This window comes from Pituophis catenifer, unplaced genomic scaffold (assembly GCF_029215685.1).
Source record: "Pituophis catenifer annectens isolate HBS135680 unplaced genomic scaffold, rPitCat1.0.hap2 SCAF_7, whole genome shotgun sequence".
In the NCBI taxonomy this organism is placed as follows: domain Eukaryota; kingdom Metazoa; phylum Chordata; class Lepidosauria; order Squamata; family Colubridae; genus Pituophis; species Pituophis catenifer.
This window is the reverse complement of record NW_027256887.1, coordinates 50,235,204-50,243,369: the sequence shown is the minus strand read 5'-3', so window position 1 is coordinate 50,243,369 and position 8,166 is coordinate 50,235,204.

The following is an 8,166-nucleotide window of genomic DNA, read 5'->3' as shown; positions in this document are numbered from 1 at the left end:
GCAAGCGGCTATTCAGCACAGCAATCGAAAGTCCCGCCGCTATAGCCGCAGTCTTGCCTGTTGCTCCTGTCACTTTCCGTTGTCTGTCCACCTCCCCCGCCCCAGGTATGGTGAACCCGGGCTGGCTTGATCCTATCCGTTTTGGTTTTAATTTGAAATTGGTTTTAATTGGGTTGTTTTTAAATTGTGGGCTGAAATTATTTAATTACCTTTTAAACTGTTTTTTAAATTTTGTATGCTCTGTTTTATCTCGGCTGTTCACTACCCTGAGTCCTGCTGGAGAAAGGCGGTATACAAATCAAATCAAATCAAATCAAATCAAATCAAATAAATAAATAAATAAATAAATAAATAAATAAATAAATAAACAAACAAACCCCAGATTGGGGCTCGACATCTTCTCTTTCTTGTATAACTTGAAGTTGCCAGAAGAGAAATCTGCCAAACTGAGAATAGTATCATAAATTGCTGATGGTACCCAGCTACATATCCCTAACTCAAGCCAGTATGTAGGCACTATGGATGTAAAGGTAAGATGAGATAAAAAAATAAAGGATAGAAGAATCACAGACTGGATCATACGAACAAGAAGTTGTTGTCATTTGGAAATTATTTGGCTTATTGCCTGCTCAGTCTTCATTCTGGATGTGCTAATTGCTCCCCCAAAAATGCATTGGGTTCCTGTTGCTCAGCAAGTTAGAAGAATTGCTGGGAAGAACTGTGGGGATCTTTAGCCCTCTTTTAAGGAATAGTTGCTATAGAGAGTTTGTACAGGATCTGTAGTTCTTGCTTTTAGAAAGGCAATAAAAATAATACTAGTTCAACAAATAGTTCTTGGCACCCTAACTATTGAAATTCGTCTATTTTTTTATTCTTTTCACCTGTTTTTAATGTATTCATTCATTTAGTGATATTGTATTGTAATCTGCCTTGAGTTATTTTTTTCAAGGGACCAACAATAAATAAATATTTGTGTTGTATTATTGTATTGAGATACAGTTTTGTACAATATACTGCCAATACACATAACAAAACAAGTATGGCTTTAGCTTTTTATCAGGTAAAATAGATGGCAAAATAATAAACTGCAGAAACATAAATCCAAAATCTGCATAACAATCTCAATGTATTTTCATTGATGAACTGGAGGATGGCACCAACTCAGAGGAAATCTCTACCCATTTGCATTTCCTCAATGTAATGGAAACAGGATTGAAAGGGAAAAACCAACTGGCAGATGATTGTAGGTGGATGCAACCAAGCCAGTTGTATTAGCCCATCTCCATCTTGAAAATAAAGCATGTTCTAATCTATACAGTATTTCATTTATTCTTTGGGCACTACAGCCTTTTCATATGTCTTTTGAAAAGGAAATCATCATGGTATGATGCCATTTTTTTGATTTACAAAAACTGCGAAATTAGAATTGTGTTGTGTACAACACAATGCCATGATCTAACAGATGGGCAGAGCATATGCTGCTACTGAATGTGTGCATAGTGCAGCAGTTGATTGAACATCTTTAACAAAAGTGATTGAAATATAAATCAAATATTCAGATCTTTAATCTATAGTCTACTGTTTAATAGGACGGTTTGGACTATTGTAGAGTTGAAGTTGATTTTTCTGTAATCAGTTGTTTATTTTAAATCTGCCTAATGAGTATAACACAATATGTTGGATCTTCCAATTGTTGCAGTGTAATTAATCTTTTTATAATGAAGTAACTTTGTTCTGTTTCTGCCTGTATTTCTGTATTTTGTATTTCTCCCTTGAGGGTGGAGACAGCAGCCAGACGTGGGTTGTGCTCATTGGTCAGAGGATGGACTGAGCCTGGAATTCTTTTAAATCCGCCCCCTGTTGCTAGGGCTCCCGCTTTTTGCTCAGTCATCAGACTGGACAGTTGTGTGGATTGTGGCTCTAGTGAACTTGGTTTTTTAGAGCTATTCCTTCAAATTGATTCTCAGGTTTGACTATTGGACTGATTTGACTATTCTAAGCATTCTGATTCGGATTTGATACTCTAGGCCTCTCAGAGGTTTTTCCTCAAATTCTGAGGTTACCTTCTTCTCTCTTCTTATTTTATTCCATCTCCAACATTATACGGTCAGTAATTAAATTTCCTTATTTAGTGGAGCTTAACGCTCCCTTGGGGGGGGTTTTACCTGCCCTTTAGCCGTCTGGTTTGGCCTTTCGTTTTAAAATTAAACAGTGGAGCTTTCGCGCCCCCTCCATTTACTGTCTGGCGGCCATTTTGTCTCCCATTAACTGTGAGCCTATTTCTGTCCCTAAGAGAGTCTTGTACTCACCGATATAGCCTCTTGTCGGCTCTGTGGCTTCTCCGGCTTCTGATTATCCCAATCAGACCAGAGCAAGGTTTGGAAGCCTTTTTCAGCCGATATATGGTCAGGAGCCTCGCCACGCTAGCTTCGCCACGCTAACAAACCTCGTAATTAAGATTGACAGGGCAGAGGAGTCTCGCGCTTCCTTGCTGTTCTCTGCGCCCAGCGTTAATTGATTTCAGCTGCTGGGCGCTTCCCCCCGGTGCCTTTTGCCGACGCGTGGCTTCAGCTGCTCGCCCCGTCTCTCTCCAGCTGGGGCTTTTTATTTACGAGGCTGCTGCTAGATTTAACAGGGGAGAGCTACAACAGGCACAGAGGAGTTTTGGTTTATCGCTCCCTTAGCGCCCTTCATCAATTGAGATGCCAAAAATTGCCTGTGTTTTTTTCTCAGGGCCTCCAGTCTGTCCAACTGTGCCCTTCCTCCCCTTGCAGTCATTTGCTAGCCAAAACATAATATCTGATACCCCGGAGCTGTCTGCCTTAAACAATTGGCTATAATCCAATCAGACGCATTATGCCCAAATCTTTGGCCAAATCTAGACATGGCCGCAAGACCACAGTGCGGGCGCAGTCTATGGCCACGACTAATGAAGGCCACGCCCCGGCTCACAAGGCGCTTGCCCCGGCCACGGGCTCTAGGGGTTCAGCCAAGACCCCTACTAAAGGGGTTGGGCAGGACAAGCCCCCTACCAACCAACGTAGGGGAGCTTCGACACTAGACCTGGCGCACCCTAAAGGGCCCACGTCTACTTCTAGCGGACCCAAGCGGGTGTCCTCTGCCACTTCTGATCAGGTGTCTCTCCAGGATTTCCAATTGTCTGCTGAATCCACTGATATTTGGGGTTCTTCTTCAACCAGAGTCATGGTTCCTCCTGTGGAGTCTTACGCTCCCTCTCCTTTGGGGCTTCAGGCCCCTCCAATTTCTGTTCCGGTCCGTACCTCTACAGAGGTCGGGCCGGCAGGCGACCAAACCCAGGCTTCTTGGCGCCCTGAGGACATTCAGCGCATGATTTCTGTGGCTGTGCAACAATCCCTGGCAGAGCGGGGGTTTCCCACTCCTAACCCTCCCCCCACCCAATCCATCCTTGAGGCTGATGAGGAGCCTGAGGAGGACTTTAATATGGAGGATGCAATTTCACTAACGGGATCTGATTCCCCCGCCATTTCCTGTGTCAGCGACCACTCCCTTCAGGTTGGTGCGGCAGACCTAGAACCAGACTTATCGGAGGATGAGGGTTTACCTCCAGATCAACCCGCCTTTACAGGCCTGTTCCCTCAGAATTTATTTAAGTCTCTATTGTTCAAGGCGGTGAATACGGCCCAATTGGGCCCCGCTAACCCCCCGGAACCTGCCTCTTCGGCAGGCTCCTTGAACCCGTTGTTTGCTGAGCAACCTAAACCGATAACAGCAATCCCTACGCCTCCTCTCTTTTTGGAGGTCATACATAAACAATGGTCTGCGCCATCTTCAACTCCTATGCCATCCTCCACAGACAAGAAAAATTTCATTGTATCCCCCGACCTTGAGTCCCTATTGCAGATACCTTCTATTGACGCCCCTGTGGCAGCTTTGCTTAGAGCGTCTTCTCTGCCAGGGGATCCGGAGGAAGGTCTAAGGCCAGAAGAACGCAGAGCTGAACAGGTCCTGCAGAGGGCCCACCTGGGGGCAGCATGGGCCATTAAGTCGGCGGCCACGGCCTCTTTCTTCAATCGCGCCACGCTTCTCTGGCTTCGCCAGCTGCAAGACAAGATGGCCTCAGAGGACTCGAGGTTGAAACAAGATCTCAACAAGATTGTTGCTGCGGTGCAATTTTCCGCGGATGCCACCTTAAACGCTACGCGGTTTGCGGCAAAATCCATGGCCTCTGCTGTTGCCGCTCGCCGCCTGGTCTGGCTTCGCCACTGGCAGGCGGATGCCAGACACAAGTGGCGCCTAGCCTCTGTTCCCTTTTCGGGCATGAAGTTGTTTGGTGATGCCTTGGACAAGTTTCTCATTGAAACCAAGGACAAACGAAAGATCTTGCCTGCTGTTTTTCGGAGAGGGGAACCCCGCTTCTCTCCATATGGTCCTCGCCCCCCTATGAGGTCTTCGGAGGGCGGTTTGGGCTCCTCCCGTTCCATGGGTAACTTCCAAACGGGGTATTTAGGCCCTAGACAGAGGAATTTCCAGGACAGATCCTCCAGGGGGAGGGCCTTTGGTTCCCGGCGGCCCTTTCGAGGGGGAGGAGGTCGTTCCATCCGTCGCCGTCGTTAGTAGTGCCTGCAATCCTCCTATTGGCGGAAGATTGGGCCTCTTTGCCAACATTTGGGAGAGTACCACTTCGGATTGCTGGGTCCTGGCCTCCATTTCATCCGGATTGGCCATTGAATTTCTTTCCACCCCCCCTTTGTCTTTTACTCGCTGTCCCCTGTCCCAGATAGCCGAGCGTAGATCCCTCATGGAGGCGGCTATCAACCATCTGCTGGCCATCAAGGCCATTCAACGTGTGCCTTGTAATCAGGCGGGACAGGGGTTTTACTCTCGGGTCTTCTTAGTCCCTAAGTCATCGGGTGGGTGGAGACCTATTTTGGACCTTAAACGTTTGAACCGGTTCGTAATCTATAGAAGGTTCAAAATGCAATCCTTGCGTTCAATCTTAGACGGTGTACGGAGGGGCGATCTCCTCTGCTCAATAGATCTCACGGAGGCTTACCTCCATGTCCCCATTCGCCCTTCCCATAGGAAGTTCCTCCGTTTTTGTTATGCTGGGGTTCACTACCAGTACACAGCCTTACCCTTTGGCCTTTCCTCGGCTCCCCGTAGCTTCACTAAGATTTTGGCAGCCTTGGCGGCTCACCTCAGGCTTCAAGCCGTTCGTCTCCAGTGTTTCCTGGATGACATTCTCCTTATGTCATCTTCCTATCAGCAGGCCATGTCTGATCTCCGCCTTACAATTCAGACGCTAGTGTCGCACGGCTTCTCTGTTAATGTAGAGAAAAGCCATCTAAATCCTTCGACTAGGATCCTACACTTGGGAGCTATTATTGATTCGGAGCAGGGTAGAGTTTTTCTCTCCCTGGATCGGCAGGCCGCGTTGAGATCCATGGTATCTAAGGTCCTGAGGGATAAGAGGGCTTCCCCTTTATTTCTTTCCAAACTCCTAGGCAAGATGGTCTCGGCCAGCTCGATTGTTCCCTGGGCCAGGTTACACCTCAGAGACCTCCAATGGTTTCTCTTGCCTTTTCAGAGAACGGGCAGGGGATCCTCTCTCACCAAAGTGGCGGTTCCAAGGGCAGTGCTTTCCTCCCTGCGCTGGTGGCTCTCTCCAATGCTCTCCAAGGGCTGTCTGTTCCTGGACCCTCAGTGGGTAACAGTGACTACCGATGCCAGCACATCCGGATGGGGAGCCCACTGTGGAACTCAGATCGCGCAAGGTACGTGGTCCAGTGTGGAAACTACCCACAGCATCAATTGGCTGGAGCTGCGAGCAATTTACCTGGCACTTCGAGCATTCCAACTTCTGGTTTCCGGCGAGCACGTGTTGATCCTCACCGACAACACCTCTGCCAAGGCGCATGTCAATCGCCAAGGGGGCACCAGGTCCCTTTCACTGATGCGGGAAGCAAAAAGACTAGGCCTTTGGGCGGAGAAACACCTGGCCTCCTTGAAGGCGGACCATATCTCGGGGGTCTCGAACGTGACAGCAGACTGGTTGAGCCGCCAACAGATAGACCATGGAGAATGGAGCCTACATCCTCTCCTTTTCCAGGGTATAACTGCTCGCTTCAGGAGTCCGAAGATAGATCTGTTTGCATCCCACCAGAACAACAAGTTACCTCGCTTCTTTTCCCGTTTTCCGTCCAATCAAGCGGAAGCGGTGGATGCCCTGCGCTCTCCTTGGCCGCAGGGCCTACTTTACGCCTTTCCGCCTTTTCCCCTCATCCCGAGGGTAATTCGGAAACTACTGCTGGAACAGGCAGAGATCATCCTGGTGGCTCCACACTGGCCACGGAGGTCGTGGTTTGCGGACCTCATGCATCTTTCGGTCTCTCCTCCTTGGAGGATTCCTTGTACTCCAGATTGCCTCAGCCAAGGGGCGATCCTACATCCGGACCCTCAGTGGCTTCAGATGACCGCCTGGCGATTGAGTGGGAAGCTCTACAGCGGGACCTCATCCCTTCTGATATAATTCATACCATCCAGGCATCTCGGAGGTCATCTACCCAACGGATTTATTCCGCTACTTGGCGTTCCTTTGCTGCTTGGTGTAAGACTCAAGGAATTTCCCCTCTCCAGGCTTCCATCTTACAGATCCTTTGTTTTCTCCAATCGGGCTTGGACAAGGGGCTATCTCCAAACACCCTCCGGAGACATGTGGCTGCTATTTCTTCTATTTTGACATATAATTCGGTTCATTCGTTGTCCCAGCAGCCTCTGATACGACGATTTCTCCGTGGGGCAACCAACCTCTGTCCTCCCGTACTACATCGATATCCTTCCTGGGATCTCGCCCTGGTGCTGGATTCCCTTATGGAATCACCATACGAACCTCTTGCTTCTGTCAGCTTACGCCTGTTATCCGGCAAAGTAGCCTTTTTAGTGGCTATCACTTCAGCGCGCAGAATTTCCGAACTAGCAGCGCTCTCCACTAGGGAGGATTTATGTGTTTTCCATGTGGATCGTGTGGTCCTCAGGTTGGACCCTACATTTGTGACTAAGATTAACTCTCCTTTTCATCGTTCGCAGGAACTGGTTCTTCCAGATTTCTATCCAGGTCCTTCCAACCCATTGGAGAACCGGTTACACACCCTGGATGTCCGCCGGGCGCTCGAACTCTACATCCAGAGGACTGCGGCTATTCGACGAACAGAATCACTGTTTGTTTCATTTCTACCGTCTTCCTTAGGTCAACGGGTTACTTCTTCCACGGTGGGGCGTTGGATCAGAACAACGATTGCGACTGCATACGAACTTCGGTCTTTGCCTCTTCCTTCAAGGGTCACAGCCCATTCTACCAGGAGTGCGGCGACCACGGCGGCTTGGTCTTCGAACGCCTCTTTGGACGAGATCTGCAGGGCTGCAACTTGGACATCTCCTTCCCCGTTTATCAGACACTATAAACTGGATAAGTTCGCCTCTGCGGAGGTTGATTTTGGGAGAAGGGTATTACGCCGTGTTGAGGCCCGGGAGGGGTGTTCTGCCCAGACTGTTCCCGCCCATGAAATGGGACAGTGATCTTTGGTATGTCCCACGTCTGGCTGCTGTCTCCACCCTCAAGGGAGAAGGGGCGTTGGTCCTACCTGATACGCCCCTTCTCGTTGAGTGGAGACAGCAGCCAGCCCCACCCTGTTTTTCAGTCTGGTCATCTATGTTTATTGTACTATTGATTTATTGTTACTGTTTTTCTTTCCACACACCGAGTCTGGATATTCCTTCGACAAAAGCTGGGAGCCCTAGCAACAGGGGGCGGATTTAAAAGAATTCCAGGCTCAGTCCATCCTCTGACCAATGAGCACAACCCACGTCTGGCTGCTGTCTCCACTCAACGAGAAGGGGCGTATCAGGTAGGACCAACGCCCCTTTTCTCATTATTATAAATAAAAAAAATAATTTTTGAGAAAATATCTGCTTCAAGTGGAGCTCATCTCTTGGTGGACATCACTGATACATTGACAGAGCTTTCTGGGTTACCCTACAGAAGAAGTTTGCCAAGTCCTTCTTCTGAAATAATTTGCAATTTCACTATCTAACCTATAAACCTGGAATTTCCTGGTCATCTCCCATATACTAACTACAACCAACCCCACTTAGCTTCTTGACTCTCAATTATTTCTTGTTTCATTG